The sequence below is a fragment of the Myxine glutinosa genome, chromosome 5, assembly GCF_964187855.1.
Source record: "Myxine glutinosa chromosome 5, kmMyxGlut1.1, whole genome shotgun sequence".
Lineage (NCBI taxonomy): Eukaryota > Metazoa > Chordata > Myxini > Myxiniformes > Myxinidae > Myxine > Myxine glutinosa.
In genome coordinates, this window is record NC_136265.1 from 150,310,427 (window position 1) to 150,325,370 (window position 14,944).

A 14,944-nucleotide genomic window follows, 5' to 3' on the forward strand; every position below is an offset into this window, starting at 1 on the left:
TTTACTACTATAATTCAGCTTTTACTCGCGGCCGTAGAAGATTTACTACTATAATTCAGCTCAGTTTTTAATTGCGAAATGGGCCCAGCCCGGCCGAGGCGGCCTCGACGGGCCTCACCACCAAGCCTAAAACCTTCCCGGGGCCCGTCCCGACATTTTTTGTTTCAGAGGTTTCCTCCTATCTTTCACCGTTCAGGAGATTAGCGCGTGCAAAGAAAAAACAAACAAACAAACAAACAAAAACTTTCTTTTATATATACAGTATAGAAGAAGAAGATTACAACGAAAGGTATTATATGAAAAAGTTCCGAAAGGACCGAAGTTGGGCCGCATCATATTTCTTGTGATGGTCAATGAAGCAGCATTGTCTCCGCAACTCACCACCATCTCAGGTTATCCCCCATCCACAACCATAATACTTTCTACCCCCACTAAACTTCCCCAAGCCCACCCGTTTTCCGTGTTTCCAGTTTTTCCTTCCATTTCTGTGATTGAAAGTTTGTGGCTGTACCCATCTTGTTCACACCCCTGTGTCCTTCAAGTTGCTCTCATGTTTCCTCATGTGCCTTATTTTCCAAGTCTCCCTCTATTTTGTTCCTGAACCCTGCTTTTCGTGTGTTCCCCTTTTACTCCAAGCCTTTTTTTTTGTTGTTCTCCTGTATCCTGATCCGTTCTGTGTTCTTGTTCCTCCATGAGCCTCGACACTGTATACAAAAAAAAAACTCAGCAAGTCAAAGGAGAATATAAAAATCATATTGGCAAGAATATCAAACATAATATCAAGGTGGTCTTAAGTATATAAATAACTAGATGGTATTCATAGAATACTTGACCTGCGCAGTCAACTTGTTGCGAGCCAACGCTTCTGTTTTTTTACATTTTTTTCCTATGATCCAATATGGCTGCCAGACCACGTGAGCGATGACATCGTAAATTTATATTCTCGAATATAATTGTTGCATAGATCACGCTCGATACATTTCAAACTGATCAGACTAAGCGTTGTCCCTGTCGAATTATGACGTCATAATGATGGCACCAATGACGTCATCGTTAACACCTATTTCCCATATGGAGTTCTTTACAATGAGCCATGTTTCAGTTTTTTCCATGCAGCGGTTTTGGAGATAGAGGTGCAACAATTTTTGGTTTTTCCAAATGGTGCCTGTACCACATGACCTATGACGTCATGATTATCATTAAAATATTCTCCAGGAGAAGGCGCTCCTGTGGTGAAAATTTCATGTCAATCGGAACAACGGTTGCCGAGAAAATGAATTTTTAAAATGCAGACACTGCACACGGCACACGGACGTACCTACCTGAATGCTTAACCCCGCTTTTCGCTTCACGAACGCAGGGTAATGAGTGAATGGTGAGATAGCAGGATTGGTAGGTTTCCAGGCTCTTCCACGAGCCTTGACCATCTTATAATCGAGCAAACATATATGGTTGTCACGTTATGTCGGTTTGTATGTATATTTATATGCGTCCAAAACATCTTCTTCTTCTTCAAAAACCATTATCACCCTCTTAATTACGTTTAGACTGCTGAGACCCCTCAAACCTTTGACGACCCTTTAAGTCCCCCAAGACCCTTAAGACTGCCAAGACCCCTGAAGACCCAACATACCCTTAAAGACCCCGAAGACCCAAAATACCCTGAAGATCCTGAGGCTCAAAAAGACCCTGAGACCCAAATGGCCCTGAAGACCCAAAATTCCCCCGAAGACCAAAACACCCTCGAAGACTAAAACACGCTCGAAGACCCAGAGGCTCAAAAAGACCCAGAGGCTCAAAAAGACCCTGAGACCCAAATGGCCCTGAAGACCCAAAATACCACGAAGACCAAAACACCCTGAAGACCCAAAATACCCCAAAGACCCCGAAGATCCAAAACACCCCGAAGACTCAAACCACCCCGAGGACCCAAAACACCCCGAGGACCCAAAACTCCCCGAAGATCCAAAACACCCTGAAGACCCAAAACACCCTGAAGACCACAAAGATCCTTAAAGACCCTGAAGACCCAAAACACCCCAAAGACCCAAAACACCCCGAAGACCCAAAACACCCCCCCCCCTTCCCATGCCTCCCCCCCAAAGCCCTCTCCCTCCCACAGTTCTCTCGATGTCTCCATGTCTCTCGGTCCCTGCTCTCAAATGTTGTGTTTGTGTCCTTCCCCCTCTCTCCCCATCTTGTCTACCGCTCCCGATGTTATTTGTTTTGTGTGTCTGTTTGTCTTTCTGTGTGATTACTGTTCGCTCTTTCACGAGCCTCGATCTTGTATACAAAAAAAAACAAAAAAACAAAAAAAAAAACACCCCGAAGACCCAAAACACCCCAAAGACCCAAAACAACCAGAAGACCCAAAACACCCCAAAGACCCAAAACAACCCGAAGACCCAAAACAACCCGAAGACCCAAAACACCCCGAAGACCCAAAACACCCCGAAGACCCAAAACGACACCGAAGACCCAAAACATCCTGAAGACCCCAAAGACCCTTAAATACCCCGAAGAACCAAAATACCCCAAAGACCCTTAAAGACCCAGAGGAAACAAAAGACCCACAAGCCCCTGAAGACACCAAAGACCCCAAAGACCCAAAACACCCCAAAGACCCAAAATACCCTTAAAGGCCCAGAGGATCCAAAAGGCTCTGAAGACCCAAATGGCCCTGAAGACCCAAAACGCCATGAAGACCCAAAATATACCTATGCCTCTGAAACGATGCCTGGTGAGGTGCGCGGAGCGTGCCGAGTCATGCTAGTCTATACAAAAAAACTAGTTATTTGCTTCTCCATTTACACAACAGTCAGAGGTATTCCCATTGGCTGAGAGTATCTATATCGGTGGTGTGTAAGGGCTTTTGGAGGAGATCTAAGAAGTAGTGGTGGAATTAGTCAAGAAATGGCTCCGAAAACTAGGCAAGGACAAGACTCCAGGGTTAGATAATATGCATCCAAGTGTATGGAGGGACTCGAGCAAGGAGGCTTGCTTCGATCTCTCCACAGCATCGAAGTCCTTTCCAAGGGTGTGGTGCTGACCGGGCCACCGTGGTGTTCGCATTACAGCCCGACCGAATATCGTAGCTTCGTGGCTGCTTTCCGCCGCCGAAATCCAGCGTGGCTTGGGCGATTCTGCCCCTGTTTGGAGAACACCCAGCGAGGCCTTCATCGGGGCCGAGCGAGCAAGGCTTCCGCTGCTGAAATCCAGTGTGGCTTGGGTGATTTTGCCCCTGTTTGGAGAACACCCAGTGAGGCCTTCATCGGGGCCGAGCGAGCAAGGCTTCCGCTGCCGAAATCCAGCGCGGCTTGGGCGATTCTGCCCCTGTTTGGAGGACACCCAGCGAGGCCTTCATTGGGGCCGAGCGAGCAAGGCTTCCGCTGCCGAAATCCAGCGTGGCTTGGGCAATTTTGCCCCTGTTTGGAGAATACCCAGCGAGGCCTTCATCGGGGCCAAGCGAGCAAGGGCGTGTCGGGACCTTGTTCGCGCCATTGACCGAGTGGTTCGCACCAACCGGAGCTGTTTTCGGATGACGTGCTGATGTCCTTGGACTTCGCGCCAGGCTCTGGGCCGACTGGGCCGATGTGGTGTGGTGCTGACCGGGCCAACGAGGTGTGGTGCTGACCCGGCTGACGTGGTGTGGTGCTGACCAGGCCGACGTGGTGTGGTGCTGACTGGGCCGACGTGGTGTGGTGCTGACCGGGCCACCGTGGTGTGGTGCTGACTGGGCCGCCGTGGTGTGGTGCTGACCAGGCCGCCGTGGTGTGGTGCTGACCGGGCCAACGTGGTGTGGTGCTGACCGGGCCGACGTGGTGTGGTGCTGACCGGGCCGACGAGGTGTGGTGTCGACCGGGCCGACGTGGTGTGGTGCCGACCGGGCCGCCGTGGCGTGCTGACAGGGCCCCAGAGCCGTGATGCTGACGCCGCCCTCGCCCCCACCCTCCCCCCCCCCAAGAATTTCCATATTTTAAACGTTTCTCAGTGTGTACCCTGGATTAGAATAGGTACACTGTATTCCTGCGCGTCGTAAGAGACGACTAAGAGGGTTGGCGTCAGGAAGGGCATCCGGCCATAAAAACATTGCCTTAAAAAGAGAACCATGACAATTACAACTACATATGGGCAGGGTACAGCCCGAAGTGGAGATCGGTTTCTGAGGTTTGGGACATGGAATGTAGGGACAATGACAGGGAGATCAGGAGAAGTGGTGGAAGTATTGGTCAGAAGAAGAGTGGACATATGTTGTGTGCAAGAGACGAGATGGAAGGGAAGTGGTGTGAGAATGGTGGAGGGCAGGCAGGGACAGAAATACAAGTTTGTGTGGCAAGGGTGCCTGGAGGGCGTGAATGGTGTTGGTGTCCTGTTTTCTGAGGAGTTTGTAGACAGTGTGGTGAGTGACTAGAGTGAGTGATAGGTTGATGATGGTGAAAATGATGATTGGAAAGCTCTTGGTGAACGACATCTCGGAATATGCTCCGCAGGTTGGTCGGAGCGATGAAGAGAGGGACAAGTTCTGGTGTGCGATAGAGAAGCTGATGGAAAACGTGAAAGATGAGGAAGTTGTTGTGGTAGGAGGAGACCTAAATGGACATGTGGGAAGGAGTATGGATGGTTTTGAGGGAGTTCATGGGGGTTACGGATATGGTGTGAGAAATGGAGAAAGTGAAAGGATTTTGGAGTTTGCTGATGGAGCTGATTTGTTGATTTGTAATACTCAGTTCCAGAAAGAGGATAATAAGCTTGTTACACACACGTCAGGTGGGTTGACGACAACCGTTGACTACCTGATGGTGCATAGGCGAGATAGGGGGCACCTCCGGGACACAAAGGTGATCCTGGGGGAGGAGGCTGTTTCACAGCACCACTTGGTTGTCTGCGACATAAGGGTGAAAGGTGCGAGGAGAGCTCGGCGGGTGAAGTACCAACCGAGAATGAAGGTGTGGAGGTTGAAAGAGGTGACAGTAAGGGAGGCATTAAAAGAGAGGCTGAGTAGGATAGAGGATGATGTAGTTGAGCTTGAAACTGGTTGGATGTCAATGAAAGCTCGTCTGTTGGGAGCCGTTGGTGAGGTATGTGGATGGACAAAAGGACCACCGAGGCACTCGGAAACATGGTGGTGGGATGATGAAGTTGAAAAGAGGATTGACGAGAAGAGGAAGAAGTTCAAGGAATGGCAGAAGGCGAAGGGTACAGGGGCAGAAACAGCAGAGCATGAAAGTTATAAGGCAGCCAAGAAGGCTGCAAAGAAAGAGGTAGCAAAGGTGCAGGAGGCATGTAAGAAAATGTTCGGAGAATGCTTGGATTCGGAAGAGGGTCAGAGAGCAGTATTCAAGATTGCAAAGCAGATAGCGAAAGAGAGGTGTGATGTGATGGGGGTGAGTTGCTTGAAGGATGAAGTGGGACAAATCGTTGTGGACCCAGATGGAATTAAGGGAAGATGGAAAAGATATATGGAAATGCTGTTGAATACAGAGAATGAATGGGATGGCAACATAGAGTGTAACCCAGTTTTAGGACCGGCAGAGAAGATAATTGAGAAGGAAGTTGAGGAAGCGATAAAAGCAATGAAGAGTAGAAAAGCGGGAGGGCCGACGGGAGTTGTGGGAGATATGTTGAAGGCAGCAGGAAGTTGGGGTGTGAAGAGAATGACAGAGATCTGTAATCTGGTGGAGAAAGAAGGCCGCATTCCAGTGGATTGGGAACTGAGTACCCTCGTCCCTCTATACAAGGGGAAAGGTGACCCTCTGGAGTGTGGCTCGTACCGAGCGATAAAGTTATTGGAGCATGGAATGAAGGTATTGGAAAGGGTGTTGGAGAGGAGGATAAGGAAGAAAGTGACGATCGACGAAATGCAGTTTGGATTTATGCCAGGAAGAGGAACGACAGACGTGCTCTTTATTGTGAGGCAGTTGCAGGAGAAGTACATGGAGAAGAGGAAGAAGTTGTTTCTTGGGTTTGTTGATCTGGAGAAAGCATTCGATTGGGTTCCACGCAAAGTATTGACATGGGCATTGAGGAAGTTAGGAGTGGAGGAATGGTTGATCAGAGTAGTGATGGCAATGTACAAAAGAGCGCGCACAGCTGTAAGGACGAAGGACGGGAACAGTGGTGAGTTTGAGGTGAAGGTGGGAGTGCATCAGGGGTCGGTACTAAGTCCACTACTATTTGTAGCTGTGATGGAGGTGCTGGCTCATAACGTAAAGGAGGGTTTACCATGGGAGTTGTTGTATGCAGATGATCTGGTGTTGATTGCGGAAAGTATGGATGGACTGAAGGAAAAGATGAACAAGTGGAAGGAATGTATGGAGACAAAAGGTCTGAAGGTGAATATCGGAAAGACGAAGGTGTTGGCAAGTGGTAAAGCATGTGGTGAGGTGGAAAGAACTGGGAAGTGGCCCTGTGCTGTGTGCAGGAAGGGTGTCAGAGTGAACTCCATTCAATGTACAATGTGCGCTGAGTGGGTTCATCAAAAATGTTGTGGTCTGAGGGTCATTGACCAGTGTGGCAGCTACATTCAAATGTAAGGTGTGCACAGAGGGAGCTGCAGATGGAGGAAATGTTGAGTTGGATCTTGGAGACGGCGTGAAGCTGGAAGGTGTGAAAACATTTTGCTCCTTCGGAGACATGCTGAATGGAGAAGGTGGATCAGACTCGGCAATGGTTGCTCGAGTGAGATGTGCATGGAAGAAGTTTCGGGAACTGAGTGGCGTGCTGATGAGGAGGGGAGTGTCGTTGAAGCTGAAGGGAAAGGTGTATGCTGCATGTGTGAGAAGTGTTATGATTTATGGGAGCGAGACATGGGTAATGAACGTAGAGCAGCAACGAAGGCTGGAAAGGGTGGAAATGCGAATGGTTCGATGGATGTGCGGAGTATCGTTGAGAGGGAGGAAGTCAAATGATGAATTGCGAAAGATGATGGGAATAGAGCCTGTGATTGATGCTGTGAAGAGGAACAGGTTGAGATGGTTTGGTCATGTGTTGAGGAAGGGTGAAAGTGACTGGTTGAGAAGAGTAAAGGAAATGAATGTAGAAGGAAGTAGAGGACGGGGAAGACCGAGAAAGACTTGGCTAAAGATGGTGGAAGAAGAAATGCGGGCAAGGGGGTTAACAAGGAGAGATGCAGAAAATAGGGCAAAATGGAGAAGATTGTCATGGGGACCGCAAGGCTAACCCCGCTCTAGCAGGGAAAATGGCCTTAAAATGCATGTTGTTGTTGTTGTTGTTGTATGGAGGGAGGTAGCTGTGCAGGTAAGCGTGGTGTTAGTGGACATCTTTAACATCTCGTTGTAGTCAGGGCAGCTACCAGAGGATTGGAGAGTAGCAAAAGTAACCGTTGTTATAAACAATCCAGAGAAGAATTGGGGGACTATACACCTGTTCGTTTGATGTCAGTTGTGGGGAAGGTTTTGGAGACCTCATTAAGGGACACAGATTTACTAAACGGAGGTCATGTTTAATATTGGAATTCTATGATGGAGTTTCTGACCAAGTGGATGGGGTAAATGCAGCGGATTTAGTTTAAAAAAAACAACCTTTAAGGTACCACATCAAAGGCTGTTTGCTGGTGGAGTAGCCAACTGGATTGGAAATAGGATTGGTGATAGGAAGCAAGAGTGGCTCTGAACAGGTGGATATCCGGCAGAGAGGATGCAAGAAGACCCCAGGGTTTGATTCTAGGACCGTTATTAACTCCGCCACCGAAGGTGGATGGAGGTTATGCTTTCACCCCTGTCTCTTTGTTTGTCTGTTTGTGAACAGGATATCTCAAAAAGTTGTGGACGGATCGGGATCAGAGAATTTTAAAAGTGATTCTTCACCATTGAGAAATAGGGCTGTGTATCATCATATCATCAGATATCATATCATCAGAGATAGGGTTGTGTATCATCATATCATATCATCAGAGATAGGGCTGTGTATCATCATATCATCAGATATCATATCAGAGATAGGGCTGTGTCTCATCATATCAGATATCATATCATCAGAGATAGGGCCATGTATCATCATATTATATCTTCAGAGATAGGGCCGTGTATCATCATATCATCAGATATATCATCAGAGATAGGGCTGTCTCATCATATCCTCAGATATCATATCATCAGATATAGGGTTGTGTATCATCATATCATCAAATATAGGGTTGTGTATCATCATATCATATCTTCAGATATAGGGCCGTGTATCATCATATCATCAGATATATCATCGGATATAGGGTTGTGTATCATCATATCATCAGATATCGGGTTGTGTATCATCATATCATCAGATATCATATCATCAGAGATAGGGTTGTGTATCATCATATCAGATATCATATCATCAGAGATACTGCTGTGTATCATCAGATATAATATCTATCAGAGATAGGGCTGTGTATCAACATATCATCAGATATAGGGTTGTGTATCATCATATCATCAGATATAGGGTTGTGTATCATCAGATATAGGGTTGTGTATCATCATATCATCAGATATAGGGTTGTGTATCATCAGATATAGGGTTGTGTATCATCATATCATCAGATATAGGGTTGTATATCATCAGAGATAGGGCTGTGTATTATCATATCATCAGATATCATATCTATCAGAGATAGGGCTGTGTATCATCATATCATCAGATATCATATCATCAGAGATAGGGCTGTGTATCATCATATCATCAGATATCATATCATCAGAGATAGGGCTGTGTATCATCATATCATCAGATATCATATCATCAGAGATAGGGCTATGTATCATCATATCATCAGATATCATATCTATCAGAGATAGGGCTGTGTATCGTCATATCATCAGATATCATATCAGAGATAGGGCTGTGTATCATCATATCATATCATCAGATATAGGGTTGTGTATCATCATATCAGCAGATATAGGGTTGTGTATCATCATATCATCAGAGATAGGGCTGTGTATCATAATATCCTCAGATATAGGGCTGTGTATCATCAGATATCATATCTATCAGAGATAGGGCTGTGTATCATCATATCATCAGATATCATATCAGAGATACTGCTGTGTATCATCAGATATCATATCTATCAGAGATAGGGCTGTGTATCATCATATCATCAGATATCATATCATCAGAGATAGGGCTGTGTATCATCATATGATATCAGAGATAGGGTTGTGTATCATCATATCATCAGATATAGGGTTGTGTATCATCATATCATCAGATATAGGGTTGTGTATCATCATATTGTTACAGACACGACTTTGATGTTAAGGTGGGCCGAGCGGAATGGCCGTCGTGTCCGCACAAATTACCCGATTGTACCCGAACGTTGACGAAGCCGCGCCATGCTGGCTCAATAAGGAAAAAGAAGACACCCGGCTGGATTATAATGACAGACACCAACGTTTCGATTCTCAATTATATTCGTACGGAAAGGTTAGATTACAGGGGCTAGAGGTATATCACAGGAAGACAGGCACTTAGACACACTCTTATATTAACCCCGGACAGACGACAGGTAAACGGGACAAGGCTGACTCACACGGGGGTTGATGGCAGGAAAAGGCAGATAGCGATGGCTCAAGGTGCACTCTTGGCTCAAAGCAGGGTACAGTCCGGTCCAAAGATGCGGGGAGGTCACAGCGCTCGGAGGTAACGTTCTTTCCCAGGCGGGTTCGCTTCCTCTCAGCGATCGCAGGCAACGTTCTTTCTCAGGCGGGGCGCCTCTGACTCAGCGCGCGCAGGTACTTCTTTCTCCAGCTGGGGGCGCATCTCTTTTCACGTCCGCTAAGTCGCCACGTATATCCGGCGGGGAGTGACACGCCCTCGGCTCGCTAGCGCCGCCCCAGATGGAATCGGTCCGCCCTTCTGATTGGGTGCGGGGGGTTACCAGGCTCCGCCCTTGAGGAGGAGCTGACAGCCAGCCCCTCCGTGGTAACCCCGTGGAGCGCGTGGTCAATGGCGCTAATCGAGCCGGTGTGAGGACGCATCCTCCCCCGCGCCGCCGCCATCTCCTCTGTTGTTGTTGTAATTGTTGGGGAAGAAGATGGAAGGAGGTATGGGAAAGGTCCTAAACTCACTACTGATGCCATATAATCACATTCTGGTGCAACGAAGAGTCAGAATTAATGGAAACGAGTCCTTAACTGACATAGATTAAGAATAACTAGCAAGATGTCCGAAAGTTGTCTACGTGTGGTGCGGTGGACCTGGGCACGACATTTAATGGGGGAATAAGGGGAAGGTCGGCTCTACTGATTGTTGTTTACAGACAATGGGACTAGGGAATGGGGGATTGGGGATAGTTGGGGAGTATTGGGGAAAATAGGGGAATATTTACAAGCGGATATGGAGGCCAAATTCCATATTCGCAACATTGCACCCTTCTCTACCCTCGGGGCGTCCCGACCCGATAAATTTTTACCTAGTTTAGTGTGGCACTCAGATGTAGTCCCTCTACTATTAACTCTACCCTGAGTGCGACAGTTTTACAGATGTTCACAAATGAGTAAATATGTCCCCCTGCGACGTTGCACCCTTCTCCTCACAGAAACACACCCACAGGATAACCGAATCCGGAAAGAATTCTCAAACTACACATACAGCCGGTAGGGAGCATTATTTACAAGACTACGCTGCTATTTACACTACGATCCAGGACCTGTTTTTGGAGGAACACATGCAGATGTTATGCATAGAGAGAGCGCGCTTGCCAACATCGATACACCAACCCACGAGTGCTCTGTGGCCGACGGCCTTTAATAACGTGCAGAGCACCCTTCCCGAGCATCAAAAGCACCACCCCACCACCAATCGGTGCAGTCACCATTGTTCATTGGAATAAAAATAAATTCGACAACCCCTAACCCTGCAGGTGTCTCTTGCTCTTCTTGTGGTGCACTTGGTGTTAACTAAAAGTGGTTCACCTGTATGGCATAGGTGCCACGTTGACCCATAGGTCCATCCCCGGGTGGTGCTTGGCCGCAAACGAACTGCGGTCCATTGTGGGTGGCCACAAACATTGCGGTCCATATGGTGTATCGATCCCGGCAGCAAACAGCGAAAGTGCAGGCCCACAACTGCGCAGCCAGCACCTCTCTCTCCTCTCTCTCTACCCCAAAGCCAGATCCTCGGAGGTGGGAGACAAAAGAAGCAGACAAGTGAGTAAGGTGGTAAGGGCGCAAAAGTGCACGCAATGTAAGGTGATGCACACTGGGGGCACATGGGAACCAGGTGAGACAGGTACGTTCCTATCGTACGCCCCCCCCCCCCACCAGGTAACCTACATGGCCCCTCCCTTACCCCTTACTGTATCCACAAAACACAACACTACCCATAAACATCTACTTTACAAATCAACAAACATCCCTACTGTCTTCCCCGTTCCTCCCATAAACCAAATTCGTCTTCTCTCCCTCCTAACCAATCAAATTTGCCATTTTCAACTTTCATCAAAATTTGCCATTTTCAACTCAACATCAAAATTTGCCATTACCAATTCATCATCAGTCCCTCCTAGGGAGGGAGAGATGGAATCACCCCAATGTCTCATCCACGTCGTGATGCGTCTCACAAATCCTCACAACAATTCTTACTTCCTGCAACACAAAACAAAGAAAACACAGGTGTGGAGTCATCATCATCACCACAGGTAAGTGGCTGCGTATGGTGCGACAGGTTCATTAATCCTAACTATTTCCTAAGTGACTTTAACAACTTTACACTACCCGGGGTCTCTCTCCGGCCAAACCATTGGCCCTCTTACACTATGGGTTCTAAAAACCAATTCCCATTGGCCAACTGTGGTGCTTTCCAATTTGGGGTCTCACTCCCCCGATTCATCTCCCGGTGCCCTCGCACAATTTCTGGGCTGTGGCGTGTACCTCTCCCAGTGGGTCTACCCACCTGCACACCTCCACCACTGCAGTTGCCTCCGAGCTTACCTGCTCCTTACCCTAACCTAACTACCTGGGGAAGGCCCTCTGGCGCTCTCCCCACTCGGTGCCCTCTCTGGCACTGGGCTACCCGGGTCCATCCTCCGGATCCTCGGGCCCCATCCACAACTCTACCGGCTCCCAGAGCCCACCTGCGGCCTCACCTGGCCGACATCCTCACAGTGGTGGAGTGCCCAACCAACTACACACACTAACAGGCTACACGCCCAGCCATTTCCACAACACTAATGCACCCATCCACAACACCATTCTGCAACCGCACCACAAATGCCAATATCCAACCACAATCTACCTGTACCCTCTACCTAACACTTACACTACCCGCCCCGGGTACTCGTGAAAGGGGTCCACTCTTCCCCCATCCACACCTTCGCACCATGCACACCACTCCGTACCACTTACTCCAACTCTCTCCACACACCTGTACTTGCACACCTGTGCTCTCACACCTGGTGCCACCTGCACCCTTCTCTCCCCAAGCGCATTCGCGCTGATCCACAACACTCACTACTCATACACTGCTCCACACACCTGTCCAGTTGCACACCTGTGCAATCACACCTGTTCAATTCTCACACACACAGCATCATCTCAGCTAACTACTCCCTTCTGAAACTTGCGCTTCCCAGTCGTCCCTTTAAACTATTGCGCTCCCACGTCATTATCATCCATACTAATCTACCTGCGTCCCCACTACAGGTATCAGTCAGTCACTAACTAAACTTAACGTTACCTAATGTCATCTTCTAGATCCCTACACACAATATCCTAACCCACCCGGGCTAGTTTTCACTGCCATACACCCCATAAGCTATTGCTCCTTTGCCCCACACCTGTGAGGGATGGTGGATTTGCCATCCCACCACATCGGGGGTCTCTCACTACCAATTTTGCACATCAAATTTCAACAAATTAAAAATTTGCCAATCACTGCCCATCATCTGCCAATCACTACTGCCAATCCTTTGCCAATCATCAAATTTTGTTTTTCTCTAATTTTGGGTCCAAAACACTAACCTCATCACCCAGTCTACTCACTACTGCCTCTCGGTGCGCCAATCCCTGTCCAAAGCCCGGCTTCGTAAAGCCAAGCAATGGATGCTGGTTGTTTTGTGCCAGCGGCTGGACACGTCCGGTACTCGGTGCAGGGACGGGGGTTTACCCGTGCCGAGATCCCACACATCACCTCGGCGTGGAGCCATCCAATGTCCCGATCTCGACCTGCCGGCATGCCTCAACAAAACGTGGTCGCCATAACGACCCTTCCTATCCAGCCGCCCGCTCCGCCTAGTGGAGCACAGACGCGGCCGTTCAAAGCGAGGCCCAGCACGCACCGAGGGCCCGATTCGGCTATAAGTCGTTCTAAACTCTATCCCGTCTAACGTCGATGCTTCACCTGGACGCTTACACCCCGCAGCCCGTTCCTTGCTCACACATCCAGCCGTGCCCATGCTCCTCGTACCTTTCCTTACACACCCAGGTACACTCATTCCACTCACAGCCTTGGTCACACACCTGACCACCGAACATTTTGGCACACATTCGTTGCTCGGACACCTCACCAATACACCGCTTCGCGCCCCCTCCTCGGTCACCTCCTCTGTGACAATCACAGGTGTGCCCTCATTCGCACACCCAACCACGTGCCTCACCACCAACTCCAGCGTGCATTCCCACTCACGCTCTACCATTCCAGGTGTGCATCCTTCTATTCCAGGTGTACATCCTCGCTCACCTGTCACAACTAACTCACGCTCCATGTCACTCTCACTACTTTCACCTCCATTCCTGACAGCGCACTCATCCTTACTCTTGACAGCGCACTCTTTCCCCATGCACCTGTCCGTCACACACCTTCCTCGCGCACACTCTCCCGTCACACCCTCTGTAACACTCACCACAGGTGTGCATTCTTCCTTGCCTTTGACAGCGCACTCTTTCCCCATGCACCTGTCCGTCACACACCTTCCTCGCGCACACTCTTGCGTTACACCCTCTGTAACACTCACCACACCGCGCTTCCATGTGCTCCCTCGCACACGCGCTACGACCGACTCACTCTCGCCAGCACACTCACTCCTTGGCACGCACTTTTTCCTCACACACCCCAGAGTCGGACTTTCTTGCACACCTCCTTTTTCGCACACCAGACCTGTCGCACACTTCACCAACGGCCTTTCACGAACACCCGGATCCAAACCAATCCCCAAGCTTCTTAAATCCCCTGGCGCATCATACGCACGACCATATTGGTCACCACTTACACCGGGTCCTCTTCCTCTTCGCTTCTCCTCCATCACCTGCGAATCCCTCATCCGGTTAATGAGCACATCATCACGATCCAAACACAGACTTTGGACCAATTCTTTTATCTCCTCTTTTATTTCTTTCTTATCCCCTCTCCGTCGCTTCTTAATTTCGCTCATCCCTTCTTCCACTTCTTCTAATTTGTGCTTCACCTCTTTTATTCCCCGGTACGTCTCCTCAAGCTCGTCCTCCAAGGCTACCTTGACCGTTTCCAGGTGCGTCCTCACCTGCCGGTCCTTCGTCTCCATTACCTCTACCACCTCGTCCAACCTCGCTGTCAGTCCCTCTCGTACCATCTGACATTCCCTCTTCGTCGCTACCAAGTCGTCTTTTAGTTCTTTCTGTGTCACTTTTAACCCTCCTAATACCGCAGTGTTCCTTTGAACCTGCTCCGTTAGTTCTTTTTGTCCCTCCGTCAGCTGTTCCACCTCCTGCGTCAGGTCCTCTATGCCCCCTTGTAATTTTACAGTCCCCTTTCTCACCTCCTTCTCCATGTGCTCCTTACAGTGCCTCACCTCCTCGCGCACTCCTCCGACCTCCTCACTCACACCTCTTCTGATCTCCTCTCCCATCACTTGCATCTCCTGCCCAGATGCCACCCTCATCTGCTCCATTTCCTCCCTGTGAGCATCCAGTTTGGCTTCTACCCCCATTCTGACCCCCTCTATCTGCTGCCCCATTTGGTTAAC

At 48.9% G+C, this 14,944-nt stretch overlaps 1 protein-coding gene across 6 annotated transcripts in view; it reads left to right on the top strand.

Annotated features, from left to right (window-relative positions):
• The window catches only part of LOC137426929 (regulator of G-protein signaling 7-like), a 260,768-nt gene that overhangs the window by 65,711 nt on the left and 180,113 nt on the right, over nt 1–14,944 (top strand). The gene's annotated exons all lie outside the window — the stretch shown is intronic.